At 33.5% G+C, this 21,211-nt stretch overlaps 1 protein-coding gene across 1 annotated transcript in view; it reads left to right on the top strand.

Annotated features, from left to right (window-relative positions):
• Positions 1-7,403, top strand: part of LOC131154063 (ENHANCER OF AG-4 protein 2-like) — a 122,201-nt gene extending 114,798 nt beyond the window's left edge. The window contains exon 14 of the transcript XR_009136318.1: positions 6,899-7,403. The gene's annotated coding sequence lies outside the window, so the exon portion shown is untranslated. The remainder of the gene's footprint in view (positions 1-6,898) is intronic.
• Positions 7,404-21,211: the final 13,808 nt, after the last annotated feature.

Genomic DNA, 21,211 nt, shown 5'->3' on the forward strand with positions numbered 1-21,211 from the left:
CAGACTATTTTTTCATAGGAATTCAATGACTTCGGTCATCTGGGCCTATGGCTTTGGTCGTTTGAAACTGCGGGAAAACTTAAAAATATCATTTTTATTAAAAGAACTTGCGAACTATTTTATTGATCCAACAGTTGAGATCAATACTAAGGGTAAGACACTATAAATACTAATTATCTAAACCCTAGTAAGTGAGTCAAACACAAAAAGATCAACGAAAAGCGAAGAACACATCTTGTTGAAAAGAGAACTGAGAAACTTGAGCTGATAGATATACGATTGCCTGCACTCTAACTTCTACACATCGTCTTTGGGCAAATCAACTCTGGAAGTCAAAGGGATTCATTAGCACAACTCTATTTCCTCTTGGTATTGAGGTGTAGTTGATCCATTTAGTTTTTCCAAGTGATTCTCATATCAATATCTGTTATTGAATATTTTTTTTTTGGAGTGTAAAATTGAGTTTCTTCATATTCATATAAAGATTGTTTTTAACAAATTGAATACTTGAGAAAGTTTTTATTTGACCATTGTTTAAAGAGTAATCACTCAAGTGTGTTCTTAGTTTAAGGCTGATATTTTGAATACATCTAAACTATTTGATTATATATTTATATTTATTGATATCATGATATTAATATTATTTTTTAGATTTATGTAATATATTATATTACATAATATATAGTATTACATCAATATTATTTTTAAATTTATACAATATTTATTTTGTATATATATATATATATTGAAGGATAGTTTTTGAAAATCAAATATTAAGTTTGTTGATCTTTGGTATTCTCATCATATATATATATATACTTTAAGTCAAATATTACGAGATTGACATCTTGAGAAAAATATTGTTTTTAACAAAGTGTATTTCAAATCTTTGCAATTTTCAAAGCTATTTTTGTATTCAAAGATTGAACCCTAATTTCTCCAAAGTGTTGATTCATACAAACATTTTGGGAGATTTGTTAAAAATAGAATTGTGTGTTAAAGCATATCATACATAAACGATTATATCGTTTCATACATTCCGAACTTCAGATTATATCATATGATAAATATATTAGGAATTTGAATTATACTTACAAGTTTTTGTTTCGAAGCATTTTTTAGTGTCTTTACAGATTTTATTGTATACACAGTTCGATGTGTGAACCGGTGTTTGAGGAGAGAGTTGTATCTCTTGTAAGCAACAGGTGAGGAAGAAGCTATACCTCTTGTAAGCAGTGGATTGTAAGGAAAGTTCTGTTCCAATTTAAGGAGTAGAGATTTTAGTGAAATCCTTAAGTGGTTGTTTAAGGCGAGGACATAGGCTGAGTTGGCTGAACCTTGTAAAAATTGCGTTTGTCTTCTCCCTTCCCTTTACTCTTTACTTTCAACACTACATTTCAACTGCTGATATTGCATGTATAGGTTGAATAACATTGCACACTATTAATTAGGAAATAAGAACTCGTTCCTAAATATACAAGTAGGGAGTAAGTGGTAAAAAGATTCAAAGAATTTTTAAAATACCCAATTCACCCCCTCTTGGGATTACACCTAATTCAACAGATCTTGGTCCCCCAGTTGCGAGGAGTTCTAGCTCGGAAAACCAGCACGTTGATAGTGTTCTTATACGAAGATCCAGACACACTATCAGACCACCGCCCAAGTATGGATTTGATGATATGACATCTTACGCTTTCATTTTAAGTTGCAAGGATCCAGCTACTTTTCAACATGGCTAGGTGAAATTTAGGTGGATGAGTGCTATGATTGAGGAAATGGAATCGCTGTATAAGAATCAAACTTGGGATTTAGTGGAGCTTCCAGATGGGAAGATGGCGATAGGCTGCAAATGGGTATATAGGAAGAAGGAAACAATTTCAGAAAAGAAATGAGAGAAATTCAAGGCACGGTTAGTGGTAAAGGGGTACTCACAAAAGAAGGAAGTAGAATATGGTGAAATCTTCTCACCTATGGTCTAACACACTTCCATGAGGGTAGTGTTGGGATTAGTAGCTAACTATGACCTACATTTGGAACAAATGGATCTAAATACAACATTTCTCCATGGTGACTTGGAAGAGCAGATCCATATGGTGCAGCCAGAGGGATTCAGTCAACTCGGGCAAGAGCACTTAGTTTGAAAACTGAAGAAGTCTCTTTATAGGCTAAAACAATCTCCGAGACAATGTTATAAACGGTTTGATTCCTATATGATACAGATAGGCTATAGGAGGTGTGAGTATGATTGTTGTGTGTATGTGAAAGACCTTGATGGAGATTCTATTATTTTCTTATTGATGTAGATTGATGACATGCTAATAGTTGCGAAAGACATAACTGAGGCAAATCAGTTGAAGTTTCTATTGCATAAAGAGTTTGACATGAAAAATTTTAGCGTTGCTAAGAAGATACTTTGGATGGAGATTCGCCGATACAGAACTATAGGGATGTTGAAATTATCTTAGGGCGGTTATGTGAAGAAGGTGTTAGAAAGGTTCAGCATGGTTGGTGCTAAATCGGTATGTACACCTCTAGTGAATCACTTTAAATTGTCTATCACTGAATGCCCAAGGATGGATGATGAAATCTGGGACATGCTATGCTAGTGTTGTGGGGAGTTTAATGTTTGTCATGGTGTGTACAAGACAAGACTTTGCACATGCAGTAAGTGTGGTAAGTTTCTCTCTAATCCGGGTAGACAACATTGGGAAATCATCAAATGGATTTTCAGATACTTACGGGGTACTTTTAATTATGGTATCATGTTCAACAAGCAATAGGATAGTCCATCAGTTGTGGGGTTTGTTGATGCTGATTATGTTGACTTTTCTAGGTTTCATTTTGTTTTGATAATGACAAACCAAGACATCTAATTGTGCTACTAAGTGTGTACACAGGTATTAAGGTATTAAGTATAATAACAGATGCACATTGGAAAGCCATAAAGCACACAAGATGATGATATTTTGCTATGAACATGGAGCATATAAAGATCAAGCTTAAAGACTATGACTATGATTATGGAGGACATGAAGTCCAAGCTTGAAGAAATTAAAAGAACTTATTTCATGTATTTTGCAAATAGGACCTATGTGAGTACACTATCATTGGTTATGTGAAGAAGCTTATAGGTGACCTTAGTTGGACCCTAGGCACTTTATAATTTCATGAAAATCATTTTATAAATGTACAAAAATTATTTCAAAGTGTTAAAATCATTTTTGGAATGCAAAACCCCAAAACTAGATTCTCCAAATCCTCTTCTTTTTTCTGTAGCCGCTTTGATGTGTGATTTTCTCTATCAATAACTTCCCATCTTCAAGTATGTTCAACATGAAAGTTGTGAGATTTTTTCTTAACTTTCTTTTGGTACCAAGATCGCCCTATTTAGAGTTTCCTAGCAAATGTTATGCCCCAAATACGGAAGGTCGACTGAAAATTGCGGCAGATTGCCGCAACAGCCATAAAATGGCTAGTTTTCAAAAGACAAATTATTTTTAAAAGCCTAATGGTCATAAATCGGCTAGTAGACCATCTTGCCTATAAATATAAGGTTTCTAACTTGTTTTAGCAAGAAAAAAGAGAGAGATATGCATCCATTATACACAACCAAGTTTTTTTTTATCTTGATTGAAAATCCTTTTCAAGCATTTTGCTTTTCTAGTTCATTTTTTCGAGCGCACACTCTCAAAAATCATTCTTGACAATCATTTATTGAAGAGAGACCTTCTAGTTACTCCTTAAGCTTCATTCATAATCTTTTGAGAGTGTATTAGTGTGGTATTCTTATTGTACTTATTCGCCAATTAGGAAGCACTCTTTATACATCATTTTCATTGATTCCACTTGTAAAGGCATCTCCGCCCATTGAAGGAGAGAGGTAACTCCACCTACCGAAAGGAGAGAGGCGACTCGACCTAGTGAAGGAGTTGGGTGCACCACCCAAGCAAAGAAGAGAGGAAACTTCACCTACGTAAAGAAAAGAGGTGACTCCGCCTATTGAAAGAGTTTTGTAAAAGGCATCTCTGCCTACTAAAAGAGAGGTTTCTCCGCCTATTGAAGGAGTGCATAATAGAATATTTAAGTGGGTTGCTTGAGGCAAGGATGTAAATAAGGATTGCCAAACCTTGTAAAAACTTGGGTTTTATTCTCTTTTCCCTAATCTCTTTAATTTGAGCATATTTATATTTGTTGTGAATATTGATTGCATTTGCGTATTTAAATCACTTGCTCAAACTGTGTTTAAAATTGCTAAAGTATTAGTTTAAATTTTTAAACACCTAACACAGCCCCCCTCTCTTGGGACTACACCATTTCTAACAATTGATATCAGAGCTCGGTTACAATAAGTTTAACCGTTTTTGTATAAAGATCACATGACATATATTGGTGTACCCTCGTTTTGTGAGGGTCAATCTTTTACAAAGCTTCCAATGTTTTGTGGTGTAAATTACACCTCTTGAAAACAAAGAATGAGCATTTTTATCCAGACAATGAATTGGAGGGTTTGGAAAGTGATTGTTCAAGGAAACTATGTTCCTATGAAAATTTTTAATAATAAATAGTTTCCTAAACTAGAAAATGAATTGGATGATAACAACATTACATTAATGCAAATCAAATTTAGTGCTATGAATATCTTGTATTGTGCTTTAGATTCTAGTGAATTTAATAGGATCATGACTTGTCAAAGTGCTAAGGAAATTTGGGAACAAGAAAATACATATGAAGGAACTAAAGAGGAGAAGACCACCACTTGTGTAGATACCCGAGAAATAATAATAATTAAATAATGAAGAGAAAGGAAAATTTAAAGGAGGTAAAGGTTCGTTGACGAATGCCCCTGGCTTCGTTGACGAACTCCTATGATCGGTTCGTGGATGAATTTCAAGTTTTGTCGACGAAGAGAAACCGAGAGGGGGTATTTTAGACCCATTAGTTCGTCGACGATCTCTTCACCTTTGTCGACGAAGTCCCTTCTTTAGTTCGTCGACTAGGCCATGTGTCTCGTCGATGAAACCACGTGGCCAATCACCTATAAATATGCAAAAATCACATTTTCGGCGAAGAATTTCTTCTTTTGTTTCTCTCTTTAGAAAACGACCCTCTCACTTTCTTTCTAAAATTTTGGCTTCGTTTCTCCCTAGTTTGATGATCAGAAGCTACCACGATGATCCTGGGGAGATTCTCTACAATTTAGCCGGAGCAGAATCTTAGTTTAAGGAGTTTGGGCATAATCCCAAAATCAGGGTAAGTAGAATATTTTAAGATTTTTATAGTTATTAGGTTTTTATGAACCCAGATTTAGTATTAGATATTGTTATGATGGTGTTTGGGATGATTAAACTTAGGTATTGTGATTTCAGGGTTTGGGTCTCCAAACACCGCATGCATGAGTTAGGATTCCAACGAGTGTTATTTTAGGAACTCAAGTAAATGACAAATAGTTTATAAATTGGAAATTATGGATATGCGGATTTGGGGAAAATGTGAATGTAATAATTATTCTTGTAAATTCACTTGATTGACTGAGGATTATATGTGTGTTATTCCAGGATGTTGAAATTATGAATGTCGCATGCATGAGATTGTAAAATAATACCTAGTGGTGAGATAGTCAGGTAAGGGGAATACATGTTATGTCAGCTTTATTAGAAACTTTACCAGTAAAGTATAGTATTTGATCATGAGTATTAGAATATGATTTTTGAATATATCAGAGTTTGAAAATTTTACAGTTTTATAGAGTATGTTTATAGAGTTTTTACTTAGTTGTGTGGCATGAGAAATACTGAATTATTATAGAAAATTCATACAGAGTTTCAGAATCATGTTTCTATAGTTTCTACAGAAATACGTTATACGGATTTATAGAAACATGGTTATATGGTTTTTACAGAACTATGATATATAGCTTATACAATTTTTATTTATAGAGCTATGACTATATAGTGTTTTACATAATCACAGTTTATATGGTTTTACAGAATTATGATATATAGTATTTTATAGAATCATGTTTATACAGTATGTCACAGAATCATGATTACACAGTGTATTACAGAACATGATTATACAATGTTTTTATAACTGTGATTATACAGAATTATGCAGAACCATGATTATACAGAATTATGCAAAACCATAATTATACAGAATTTTATAGAACCATGATATACAGAGCATAGAACCATGACATACAGAATTGCAGAATTACAGATATACTGTTATTACAATGTCATGGCTATACAGAAATTATAGAATCATGGTTAATACATTTGATATAGAATCATGGTTAAACAGATAGATATTATATAGAGATATTATTATATAGTATCGGACCTTGATGGAACAGAGCAGTATACAAAACAGTATCTAGATCACGGTACAGTTGCTATACAAAGTGCACCCATACGTCTCAGATAGAGTATGGTATTGCCGATTGTGCTCATAGGTAAAGTTGAGAGCTCCCTACCATTCGGACCAGGTGGAGTGGGCCTTTCGTACTATAGGCATCTAGATATGCATACAGTTAAGCTAGCACTGGAGGGCCAATTAGTGTTTAGCCCTGCCTACGGGCCGCACAACCCTATCATGAGGGGTTAAATTATGACATACAACCATCCAGGGGAGTTTTCAGAGTTACGTATATGTATAGTACACAGAGTAAACAGAGATTGCATATTATAGATAACAGTATTTTGAATAGAAAACTTAGGCTCATGTATTTTTAAAGGTGTCATAAATATGATTTACTATACAATCATTTTAAAATAATATTCCATGGACAGTTTAGTTAAAGATATTATTATAAGCTTTAACTCATATGCCACACACTGGTGATAACATGTTTCTCCTTACTGAGAGGTGTCTTACCCCAACATTATAAACATTTCAGGTAACCTAGAAAGGCATGCGGGGCGGCTCAGAGGTAGAGGAGGCAGCTGAGTCGGCGTAGATTTGGGGTGAGTCTTGTGCTGAGTTATATAGTCCTCAACATTTTGGGATTTTTGGGGTAATGATGTGTATGTGTGTGTGTATATATATAGGTGGATTTGTAGCACTTTGGTATTGTGTATTTTGGAATATGGTTTGAATGCCTAGGTTTTCCGCTGCATAGGCATTATACAAGATATGTACAGGTTACCATGACTCCCACTCCGAGTCATGATGATGACAAATATTTACACGTAGGGTATCAGAGGTTATATATATATGGTCTAAAAAAAATGGTATGAATTTTTAGGTTGTTACAGCATGGGATGATTCAGACTCAAGTGATTAAGAAAAAGCCACTTGTTGCTTGATGGCATTAAACGATGAAGAGGTGCACATCTCTTCCTCTACCTCTTGTAATATTGTAATGAATCCTGTGATGAATCATATTATAATTCTTGTGGTGAAAGCATGTCTTCTTATGAAGAACTACAAAAAGAATTATTTAAAGTTCACAAGATTCTAGTTAAAATGTCTAAAAAGAACACAATTTTGAAAAACCAAAATGAAAGCTTGGAAAAGGAATTAAAAAGTTTAAAAGAATCTCATGTCTCTTTTGAAAAGGAAAGGGATGTGAAAATCACTAGCTTAGAAAGACAGTAGAAGATTATTCTAAAATAATTTCCAAATTTACTAGTGAAAAAGATAACTCCAATAAATCTTCAGAAGTTAAAAGAAATAACTTTTTCAAAAAGGATTCGAGTTCATCTTATAAATCATATGATCATAACTATTTTTATAAAAATAGGATTAACAAGCCAAATCCCTCAAACAAAACATGTTTGTACTGTGAAAGAAAAGGACACATTCGTTACATTTGCCCATTTAGAGAGGCTAGAGGCAAACAAAGGAAGATGTTATGGGTAGTTAAGAAAACCAACCCCTGCGGACCCAAGGAAGAATGAGTACCAAAAAGAATTACATAATTTTCAAAATATTGCTTCCTTATATCCTAGGATTAGTTATTAAGAACTAAGTAGATTTAACCATACCTAAATGAAAAGGGGATAGTGATGACTAAGTACTTGGATAGTGGGTAGTGCTCAAAATGTCAAACCCTAGTATACACATTTACTATATTGAGGACTTCAAATGATTAAGCCAATATGAAAAATTGAAACGATAAATCCAATATGATCTTTTGTCATTGTTGTTAGTATTGGTGTAATCCCAAAAGGTGGGGTAAATTGGAGTTTTAAAAACTTTTTCGGATTAATTAACTAATTCACCGATAATATCCCAATCAAAATTAAAGACATGTATGTAAAACAATCACAACAGTAAATAGAAATAATCATACACGTGCGAAAATATAAAAAGTGTGGGAAGAGAGAAATCAAACACAACAATTTTTAACGAGATTCGACTATCCCCGCCTATGTCCTTGCCTTGAGCAAACCATTCAAGGATTTCCACTAAACCACTCATTCAAAACCGGGCGGAGCTACTCGTTACACCAGTCTTTATAGGCGGACCAACATCTCCAAGCGATACCCCACGCTCGGTACACTCCTTATAGGCGGAACCACCTCTACAAACGATATCCCCTCTTTTGGTCCACTCCTTCTAGGTGGAGCCACCACTCCAAGTGATGTCCCCTCACTAGGTACGGTTCATAACCCGAACTGTAAAGGCAATGATTTTGAAAATTTTGCGTACAAGAAGATGCTTCTTCAAAAGTTAATTTGTACACTTGAAAAACTAGATGCACTCTCAAATGATTTTAAATATGAAGCTCGGTAGAGTTAGGGTTTTCCTCTCAAAAATATTTTTCAAGTAAATGAGAGTATGGAAAATGATTTTTCTCAAATGACCTTTGAAATATCAAATAGTGAGAAGCTTTTCAAGCAAATATATATGAGTTGAATATATGCTCAAAGCTCTCTTGAATAACCCAAAAGATTTTCTCCGAAAAATATTTTCAAAAAGAAAGTTGGAGAAGTTTGATCTTTGAGATATCACAAGAGTAAGAAAGCCTTGAAGCAATATATATATATATATATATAAGAGTGAATAAATGCTCAAGCCTTTAAAGAAAAAACTCAAAAGTATTTTCTCCAAAAGATTTTAAAAAAGAAGAGAAGGAGAAATTTAAATTTGATGCTCAAGAAGATTTTTGAAATATCAAATATAAGAAAGCTTTGATGTAGAAAATATAAGTGTAAAATATGCTCAAAGCTTTTCAAGAAACCCTCAAAATGTTTTCTCCAAAAATGTTTTTCAAAAAGAGTAGGAAAATTTGGATTTGATCTTTAAAAAGGAGTTTGAAATATGAATAAGAATGAAAGAATTTTCAACAAAGCTTCCCAAATGTTTTTCTAACATTCCCCAAGTGTTTAGACTTAGTATATATGGGCAAAAACCAAATATAGGCGTTATATGAGAGTTAGGGCTTTAAAAGAATAGTTTATTTTGAAAACTAGCCATTTTTCGGCCATTGGGGCGTTTTCTCGAGAGGTTCGGTCGATTGGGGCAAAGATTTGGTCGACTGGATCTTCAAATCCACGAGTTTTGGTCGATTGACCAATGATTTGGTTGATCGGATCATGGTTTTCTGCGCGGACACCCTTCAACTTTTTGAACATAACTTTTTCTATATAACTCCAAATTGGACGTTTTTGGTATCAATAGAAAGCTGAGAGAAAATTCACAACTTTCATGTTGAACACTTTTTAAAATAAGAAGTGATTGATTGATAAAATCGCTCATCAATGAGACGAAAAAAACATGAAGGGGATTTTGAAAATCTTATTTTGGAGTTCTTCATTCCAAAAATGATTTTTACATTTCAAATATTTTTTGCATATTTGTAAAATGATTTTCCATGAAATATAGAGTGCCTAGGGTCCAACTAAGGTCATGGTTGAGAGATTGCTTCAATTCAAATCAAATGATATGCATGAACAATTTAAACCTATAAACTATACAACTGAAAAATATAAAGTCTTTAATCTTTGCTCTTCACAAATTCATGGAATACGCAAAATGATGTGAGCGTGCAAGTGCTTCATGGCTTCCATTTTGCATGGGTCATCTGTTCTTATAGAAACATAAACTTGTTCATTCACTTAACACACAAATGAGTGTTGTGTTTTGTCATAATGAAAACGAGATAAAACTCAAAAAGTCAACAATCTCCCCCTTTTTGATGATGACAAACACAAGAGCGAAATTAGGTTTGCTTGACAAGGCTCCCCATTACAATATGCATAATCTCAAAAGAATAAACAGTATATTTCAAGCATATTCAAATTGAAGACTTTTGAATTTTTCAAGCTAAGAATTTAAGTTCAGTTCAATTCAATTTGCATGACTTTGAAAAAAAAAAATTTCTTGAAATCATTTCCACTTTTAAGAAACAAAAGGTAGGAGAATACCAATTGTAAAAGAAAAGAATTTTGCTCATAAACCTTCTCCCCCTTTTGTCATCAGCAAAAGGGCTAAAAAGAATTTCTCCTTTATTGAGAAGATCATGTAAACAAAAAAACCCTTAAATTTTTTAACTTCATGGCAGAATTTGATTTTTAGAAAATTACAAATAACATATGTCATGAATGCCTTTAAGTTTATAACTTGTAGCAAGAGAAAATATATTTCTCTTATAAGTTTATTTCTTGCCATAAAAATTGCATTTTGTAAAAATTTTCCTCTGTAAAATATTTCCCCTTTTGATATCATCAATAAGTATTAGGGACTAAACTTGCTATATATTATAATTTTAGCACTAAGGTCAAGCAAGTTTAAATTTTTCTATTAAGTTTTTAAAAGAACATTTCATACTTCAACCAGAAGAAGCAACCATAAAGATCCTAATTTTAGAAAATTTAATGCAAGCTCATATGGCTATGCCTAGAATAATTGTGCCAAAGCAATAGGATTCCACTAAGATATACTGTGAGCAAAAAAAATCATTATGCTTAAGCATATATGCCATAGTAAGCCTTTAAAAGAAATATAAGCCAAAGGATAGGTGAGCGTAAAAAGATAGAATTTTAAGTTCAAAAGTTACCCCTTTTAATCGAAGTACTAGCTTAGATGTAGTTAGACACTTATACTCATTGTGAGGATTGTTTTCATGAAGTGTGCCAATCAGTATAAGCAATCAGTTTAAATCTTTTAAGCAATAATACTGGATATTGATTAAGCTATTTTGATCATCCAACTAGCAAAATCATTACACATGCATCAGAAAAACAAATATGATTCCATAAAAACAGGATATGATTTTCATGTGTAGTGTTCATAAATCCCAAGAACAAGTCATATCAAATTATGATTCCATAAAAATAGGATATGATTTTCATGGTTTACAGAAGAGCCTCAGGATTCAAAAACAAAAACAATAATGAAATGATGCCCGTGAGTCCATTTAATACTTTTTCTCTAAGGATGGAGCTCGACTCCCCCTCTATGTTCTCATGCATTTTCAGTCAAGGATTAGGTTCATTTAACAAATCTTTCATCATATATTCATCCAAAAAATTCAGCATGCTGTATACTATAACCATTTAGCACACATTCACTGTGTATGGCATTTTAACTAACATATGATAGCCAATCATCAAATTATCATGCCATAGCTATGCTGTTGGGGTTCAACATGAAAAATAACACCACTCAAAAAAGTGAGTGTAAAATGAAAACTTCCCCTATGTCTTGCACTTACTCATAGTTGATGGACTTTAATCAAGGCATATAATATTGAATTTAAAACAGCATGATTAATCATTTAGGTCCTAAATGAAGATCAGAAAATATGGTTTAGACCAAATGGTGTCCATGAACTAGATTTTCTTAGAATTAGAAACATGTATATGATTTAGTGCATTCTGGGAAAAATATATTTTAACAAAAATTGGGTAGCATGCTGTTAGAAAGTGGTTCATTTTTCTATTAAGCAATTCACAAGGGCATGCACCAAAAGCTTGGCCGTTTCTATAACATGTAATTCACACATCTGCATTAGTCATGCAGATGACGTTCAGTCCAAACATGCAACAACCTAGATCGACTACCAGCATGCAATTCACAAGATTCTGCATCAGCCATGTAGATGGCGTCAACATAATTCATTATATCTCAATAACAGTTCATGCTATAAATTATCCATCCATAAAATGAATTTAACATTCAACAATTTATGGATAGTGATTTGCAGTTCTCACAAAATATCCAACATAAACAAAAAGATAAGATGTTTCTAAAATAAGCACAATACTATAAAGTGTTTATCAGATGAATTTTACAATGCTGCTCCCCCTCAGTGCAGGCATAGGTTCGAATGACTTTCCATTTTGATTGTTTGTGCATAGATTTCTTAGACATTTGTACCTACTTTTAGATTGAAGCCTAGTACAACCATTTTAACTCAAATAACACCATTCAAAAGCTCTAATGGATTTGATTTAAAGTTGAGAACTTATGAGGTGAGTATACTTAAATACTCTTAAAAAATGATTCAGTAATGAGTTCAGAAGAGTATTCTCAGAAGAAGTTGGACATTTTTATGCTAGTGAGGGGAGTGTCCTAACTATATAGGCAAAAAGCATTTGAGAGTATATGAACCAATGCTCATTGGATATAATCAAACATAAAGCTTTGAGATGAGTTTAGGGTTAAACGGTATATAGTATAAGATTAATTCCCTAAAGCTCCAATTTGTGCAAAGGACAAAATATGCTTAACATAAGATATTTATATTTAAGCATGAATTAAGCATAAAGAATCAATTACCAAGCAAAGAACCATTCCATTTGGAAGTGGATTTACTCCAACATGCTTCTAAGATTTTATTCAAGAGTTTATGATTTATGTTATATTAGAAATATAAGGTTCTAAGTATTTTAGCTAGTTGCGCCCTTCACCTTTACTTTGAACATTTCAAAGGAATGATATGAATTGGACCAAAGTCCTATTCAAGCAGATGCAATTTTCATTCCTTTTCAGTTCAAAGTTAGCATGTTATAGCGAATATTTTCGTACTTTAACCAATCATTATGATATATGTACATTAAGCGATTAGATTGGATATATCACTTGAATTTTCATATTGAGCACAAACCACTTCCCAAGCATTTAGTCATTATCACCATTTTTTATAACAAATCCTAAAATCTAAGCAAGAACTATTCTAAACAATTATGTAATTCCTTTTGGAACCCATTCTTCCTTGGGTCCTAAGGGGTTGAGTCTCTTGATTACCCGTATCATCTTCCTATCTTTGCCTTTGCCACCTCTAGATGGACAAGTATATCGAATGTGCCATTTTCTTTTACAATATGAGCATTCATGTGAATGATTTGGCTTATTAAACCTATTTTCACTTGAAGAGACATAAAAATGACTACAGGATTTATAAGATGGACTCAAATCAATCCTTTTGGAAAAAAATTATTTCTTGAAAACTAAGGTGTAGTCTCAAGAGGGGTGTGAATTGGGTTCTTAAAAATTTCTTTTAAATCTTTTTACAAATTCTAAACCTTTTGTAAACTTAGCAAACACACAAGAATGATTTGATTTTTAATGCTTAATTAAACCAACCACAATCCACACTTAATATCAACACAAGTCAAATACCTTTAACAATAACAATCAATCAACCAATCATTCAAACCCACGATACTTAACCAATTATATGAGTTGCAACACTTCCTTGATTCAGCGTTCGCAAAACCCAACTTAGAGCTCAAATAAAGCACTGTATATATGAATATTGTACACTCATTTTAACCAAGATTTCCACAAATGATTAATCAACATACACCTTTTAAGGTTTCCAAGAAAGATTAATCAACGTACTCTCTTAAATTAAAAGTTTTCTCAATCTCAAACTTTCAGCTACCTACACTTAGAAACACAACCACACAATTTATATATGCTGAAAAATTAAAGAGTAAGGGTAGTGAGTGAGACCAAGTTTTTTACGAGATTCGACTTATTCCCAGCCTACGTCCTCACCTTAGGCAAGACCACCTAAGGATTCCACTATAGTGTTCCATTACGGGCGTAACAAACTGTTACAATGTCTCCTTCAATTAGGGTGGAGCCCCCTTTCCAAGCGATACCCCACGTTCGGTACAACGATCCAATAAACTTGAACCATCAAAGAAAACAAAAAAAATAAGAAAAGATTCTTGTTTATAAGAGATGCTCTCAGATAGAGCTGGTTAGTACAATTTATAGCACTAATATACTTCAAAGTAAATATCAAAGAGAATGAGATTTGAAGCTCAAGAATGCATCACTAGAATTCTTCTCTTGATATGAATCAGTAACTCAGAAGTTTGAGCTCAGAGAAGAGTGATCAGAAACTCAGTATATCTTAGAAAATCTCAGTAAGAATATGTGAGCAAGAGAGCTTTGAGAGAGAGTGACCAGTATGGCTTGAAAATTGATTTCCAATTCTTGATACTGATTTGATTTAAGAAACCACGTATTTAAAGGCTTCAAAAAGTGTTTAATTCGTGTTGCCCAAGTTACTTGAAGTGTTTCCCAAGTTTATACAAAGTTTGGGGCACAAACAACTCGAATTTGAATTTTAAAAAGCTATTTAAAAACTAGCCATTCGAGGGTTAGTCGCCTGAACCTTCAGAACATTGTGCAAAATTTCAGTTTAAAACAGGGTCAAGCGCCTAAAGATTCAGGGGTCAGTCGCCTAGACCTACATTGTCTGTTCAAAATTAGTTCATAAAAATCTTCAGTTGCCTAAGGTTTGAAGCTCAATCGCCTAAACATTTATAAAACCCGTTTTTGAGATTTGTTTTTAAAATCCTTAGCCATTTTGCTTTGATACATTTAAAAAGCATTTTCCGAGGTTTTCAAAGCAAGGTCTCTAAGTTCATGTCAACCTCTAATGAGCTTCAAAACATTCAAAATGATATTTATAATGAAGTACTTACATAAGACTTCCTAAAGACTTAAAAACTCTCTAAGCTTGAAGTCTTCATGTATTTCTTTGCTTTGAGTCATCTTTGACTTGAGCTTGAGTCTTTTTAAAGCTTCCATATGTTTTGAACATCGTGGTCCTCTTGAGCTTTTCTTTTGATCACCTTGTTGATAAAGTATAGTTTTATGGTACTTGTGATCTTGGACTTTCATTTCTTTGAACCTTTTGAATTTTGTCATACTAGGTTTTGTGAAATATCATCACTTAAAAAATAACTTGTTAAATTAACCTTTATTTTTTATCATCAAAACAAGATTCCAAAGCCATGTTAGGCTAACAATCTCCCCCTTTTTGATGATGAAAAATAAAGAGCAAAGATGAGAGAAGCTTGATAAGGCTCCCCCTTACAATAAGGATGCCTTTTGACAATTATGAAAAATGATGATTTCAAATATAAGTAAGTTCAAAAACTCAATAAGCATATTCAAGTATTATAGTATTATTTCAACATACTTAATATTAAGATCATTTTTCAATGCATTATAGCTCATGTGTATGTTGCTTATATCCTCATTTGTGCTTTCTCCCCCATGCTATATCTCATGTCAAGAATATGTGTTTCACATGTTTGCCATTCTCTTATGTTCTTATGTGTGCCTTTTAAGATACTCTCTAAGAAACTCATGTTCTGATGGTTGCTCTCTAAAATATCTCTTCCCCTTTTTCATTAAGCAAAAAGAATTAAGGAGCATAGTCACAAGGGGTCTTAGGATATAATAAACATAGTCACATAGTCATCAAAGAGTACAAAAAGGTATAAATAAGGGAGTTACAAGCCAAACTAAAAGAAAAAAAAAATCAAAAAACATAAAGCAACACAAGACTAAGGCAATACATAGATAAGACTTTAATACAACACAAAGTGACAAATAGATCAATTATCATCAACATCATCATCATTATCATCATCAGCTTCGGCTTCTTCTTCATCACCCTCTTTACTTCATTCTTCAGATTCTTCATCACTACGGGGGGCAGAGCTAGTATCCATGGGATCAACACTCCAAGATGAGCTAGCCTTATATTGCTCTATGCGAGTAAGGCACTAGTCAAGTGAAGAGCAGGTAGTGTGGAGTGACAATATGTTCGCCTAAAGTGATTGGAGGCCTGAATGCATATCTCTGCTGAATGTAGTGGACTCATGGTGGAAGGGGATAAACCAAGAAGGAGTGTTAGCTGGAGGTCCCTGTTGCTGATCCAGAGGTGGGGGAGGAACAATTGCTGACCTGTGTGGTCGTCCTCCTTTCAAAAACCAACCCTGCTCATGGTTTTCATATCCCATTTGTTTCAGGGTTGTGGAATTGAAAAGATCGTACTATGTACGCTTTATGAACAATTCAATAGGGGTAGTAACATTGAGGTGAACAAAGAGAAGGTTAAGAACACCACCATACGGAAGAGTGACTCGACTAGCTTCTGATTTTGCCCACATCCGCTTCAAAATTAAGCTATATAGATCGAGTTTCTTTCCTTTTAGCAGACACCATAACACAAAATAATCTACGTGGGAGAGGTGATCATATGATCCTAGTTTTGGTAGGATATTGTTTGTGATAATTTTCTTAAGTATTTGAGCTTGAAGATTCGACTGTTTGTACATTGGATGATGGTCAAAGTAAACATGTTCCTTTATCATAATTAGTGGCAAGAATTCCTTGGGAATGAAACCTTGCTCTAGGAGCTAAAGTTTGTGGAGATAAAACTATCTTCTTTCCCCTAACCTCAGTGGTTAGTACATTTTCTCTATGTATCATATTTGCATAGAAAATTTTCACTAGGTTTGGATATAGGCCTTTGGATTGATAAGCTACAAAATTCTTCCAACCAATATTCCGGAACATTGGAAGGATTTTAGGAAATTTCAAATCAAAGAAGGAGGTATCTATGGCCTTACCAAAAATTGGTTCCGTAGAATGAAGATGAGATCGATATCGATGCTTCGATTGAGGAGTGACGAGTCATTGTTCGATATTGTTATCATCTTTCCTTGAAGAAGAACCTCGGTTTGTTGTAGTTTTTGTGCAAGGCATCGTGATATTGAAGGATCAAATGAACCAACCTAGTGAAACCCTAGAAACCGTGGGAAAGGTGTAGGAGAGCAATTGGGAGGCTTTGATTTGAGGGATTTTGAGCTAAGAACCAAGGGAGACCAAGAGTTGAAGCCTTGGGTGAGTGATGGAGCAAGGTTCAGTAGCCTAGAATATGAAAATATAGGGTTTTTTTTGCGCTAAAAATATATAGGACCCTCGAAGTTAGGCGCTTGAAGATTTGGCTAAGTCGCTTGACAATTTATGAAATTAGTTTTTCGGCAGGCAATAGCACATTAGTCACTTGAGATCTGATCACTCAGGCGCCTGATCCTCCAATTTACACTGCTCAGTCGCCTGACTCCCTTAATCTTTTAAAAACTCTCTTTTTACTCAACATTAACTCTTCCTTCTTTTGATTTATCATATTATTAGGCTTCAATTATCTTTCAATTTGGCTTTTGAGGCATATGGCTTCCTTGATTTTAAAGATAAGCCTTGTATAATCCAAGATTTCTTAATTTGGTCAACAATACTATTTTTGTATTTGTTTTAATGTTCTAGTTTGTCAATAAGCTGTTCTTTAAGTTTTTTTCATTTCAACTAGTTCAATGTTCTTGTATTAAATTGGATTAATTGGTTTTCTTATTTTCTAAAAAGTGAATAACTAATCCTAATATCTTTGAAGTCCTTTTTATCTGGGTACCCAAACTTTCTTGGGTTCAGATGGTTTAGCAAGCAATGTTTCTTTTATTCTCCAAATTTGTCTAGTTTTCATACTCTTTCTCTTTAATGGACATTCAAACTTAATGTGTCTTTTCTTTTTACATAGAAAACATGTGGTATGTGTGTAAGCATTTGAAGATGTGCTAGCATAATCTTTGGAGACTTTTGTAAAGTACCTTATGTAGAGGTTCTTTTTTCTTGTATTCTCAACTCAATTGAATATTATGCCTTCTTTATTCAAGGACATTCTTTGTGTGTCAATCATTTTATCAAGATTTTATTTTCCTTTAGTGAAATTGTAGATGATTTTGTCTTGATCCTCAATTTTTCTCTTAAGATCACAGATTTTTGAGTTTTGTATATTTTTACCCTTTTCTTGCAGCTTTACTTGATCTTGAGACATCTTGTTGATTTTGTTTTCTAGTTCAGAAATATATAGATTTTTCTCATTATCAACAGAAGTTTGGGATCTTAGATCTTCTAATTCTTTTATCACCTTTTCATTCTTATTTTCTAATCTTTTAATTTTCAAATCTTTTTCTCTTTCAGCGACTTTTTGAGATTCCAATTCTTTCATTACACTTTCATTCTTATTTTTCAATGATGTGCATCATTTAGTCATATTAACTAGAATCTTATGAATCTTGAATTGTTCCTTTTGTAGTTTTTCATAAGATGGTATACTCTTATCATTGGTTTCATTAGATGAATCATCACTATAATCATTAAATGATTTGGATGAGGAGTTTTGTTCTTCATCATCGTCCCATGCCATAAAGCAAACAACTTCTTGGTCACTTGATTCATTATCTGAACTACTTGTACTAATATTATCCCATGTAGTGGCTTCCATTGCCCTTTTATTTTTCTTTTTGCAATCTTTCTTAAGTTGTGGACAATCTGATTTTATGTGTCCAACTTTCTTACAATTATAGCATGTTGGAAGTTGATCCTTTTGTTTTTGTCTTACTGATTTCCTTTTCATCATCTTCATCTGATTTTGAGTTCCGGATTTTTCTTGTAAATTTATTCTTCTTTTTAAGGATTTTTGTAAGTTTCTTGGTTATGAAAGCTATTTCATTTACATCCATCTCTTCTTCATCTTCATTACTAGAGCTTTCGTTTGAGGCTTTTAATGCAATGGATTCTTGGACTTTGGATTTTCCACTTCTTTCGTTTATTGCCATCTCATAGGTAAGAAGAGATCCAATTAGTTCATCTAGTGAGGTATTCTTAAGGTTTCTTCCTTCCCAAATGGGTGGAAGACCTCTAAAGATTTTTCAGATCATCTCATAAGTAGAGTAGGTTTTCCCTAAGGCATTAAGGGAGTTTATGATATAAGTGAACCTAGTGTACATATTTGTAATAGATTCATCCGGATTCATCCCAAAAGCTTCATATTCGCTAGTAAGCATGTCAATTCTATTATTTCTAATATCTACCATTCCTTCATAGGTTACCTCTAGTTTATCCCATATTTCTTTAGTTGACTTACATGCCATAACCCTATTGAATTCATTAACGTCTAAAGCACAATATAGTGCATTCATGACACTTGAGTTTACTTGCATCATTTTATGGTCATTATTTGTCAAGTTTCGTTCTTCTTTAGGAACTTCTTTACCATCTACTAATTTAATAGGAATGTAGTCACCAAGTGTAACAAGTTTCCATGCTTTCCAATCCATAGTTTGTAAATAGATTCTCATTCTTTATTTCCAAAACGTATAGTTTAAACCATAGAAAATAGGCAATCTAGTTGAGGGTTGGCCTTTAGCAAAAGGGAATACACCTAGGTGTGTCATTTAGACCTTTATATAGCTTCTAATTAAGACTTTCTATAATTTGGCTCTGATACCAATTGAAAACTAAGGTGTAGTCCTAAGAGGGGGGATGAATTGGGTTCTTAAAATTTTCTTTTAAATCTTTTTAAAAATTCACAACCTTTTGTAAACTTAGCAAACACACAAGAATAGTTTGATTTTTATTGCTTAATTAAACCAACCACAATCCATACTTAATATCAACACAAGTCAAATACTTTTAACAATAACAATCAATCAACCAATCATTCAAACCCACGATACTTAACCAATTATATGAGCTGCAGCACTTCCTTGATTCAGGGTTTGCAAAACTCAGCTTAGAGTTTAAATAAAGCCTTGTATATATGAACATTGGTGCACTTTCTTTTAACCATGATTTCCACAAACGATTAATCAACGTACTCCCTTTAGTATCTGCAAAAGATTAATCGACGTACTCTCTTAAATTAAAAGTTTTCTCAATCTCAAACTTTCAGCTGCCTACACTTAGAAACACAACCACACAATTTATATATGCTGAAAAATTAAGGAGTAAGGGTAGAGAGTGAGACTGAGTTTTTTACGAGGTTCGACTTATGCCCAACCTACTTCCTCGCCTAAGGAAAGAGCACCCAAGGATTCCACTATAGCGTTCCTTTACGGGTGGAACAAACCATTACATTCCCTCTTTCAATTAGGGTGGAGCTTCTCTCTAAGCGATACCCCATGCTCAGTACAGCGATCCAATAAACCTGAACCTGTTAAAGAAAACAAAAAAAACAAGAAAAGATTCTTGTGTACAAGAGATGCTCTCAGATAGAGTTGGTTAGTACAATTTATAGCACTAATATACTTCAAAGTAAATATCAAAGAGAATAAGATTTGAAGCTCAAGATGCATCACTAGAATTCTTCTCTTGATATGAATCAGTAACTCAGAAGTTTGAGCTCAGAGAAGAGTGATCAGAAACTTAGTATATCTTAGAAAATCTTTGTAAGAATATGTGAGCAAGAGAGCTTTGAGAGAGAGTGAGCAATATGGCATGAAAACTGATTTTCAATTCTTGATACTGATTTGATTTGAGAAACCATGTATTTATAGGCTTCAAAAAGTGTTTAATTCATCTTGTCCAAGTTACTTGTAGTGTTTCCCAAGTTTATACGAAGTTTGAGGCACAAGCAACTCGAAATTGAATTTTAAAAAGCTGTTTAAAAACTAGTTGTTTGAGGGTCAGTTGCCTGAACCTTCTGAACACTGTGTAAAATTTTAGTTTAAAGCAGGGTCAGGCGCCAAGGGATTCAGGGGTCAGTCACCTGGACCTACACTACCTGTTCAAAATTAGTTCATAAAAATCTTTAGTCGCCTGAGGTTTGAAGCTCAGTCGCCTGAACAGTTATAAAACCTGTTTTTGAGATTTTTTTTCTAAAATCATTAGCCATCTTGCTTTGATACATTTAAAAGGCATTTTTCGGGGTTTTCAAAGTAGGGTCTCTAGGTCCATATCAACTGCTAATGAGCTTCAAAGCATTCAAAATGATATTTATAATGAATACTTACGTAAGACTTTCTAAAGACTTAAAAACTCTCTAAGCTTAAAGTCTTCATGTATTTCTTTGCTTTGAGTCATCTTTGACTTGAGCTTGAGTCTTCTTTAAGCTTCCACATATTTTGAATAGTTTGGTCCTCTTGAGCTTTTCTTTTGATCACCTTGT

Source organism: Malania oleifera, chromosome 4 (assembly GCF_029873635.1).
Source record: "Malania oleifera isolate guangnan ecotype guangnan chromosome 4, ASM2987363v1, whole genome shotgun sequence".
NCBI lineage: Eukaryota > Viridiplantae > Streptophyta > Magnoliopsida > Santalales > Ximeniaceae > Malania > Malania oleifera.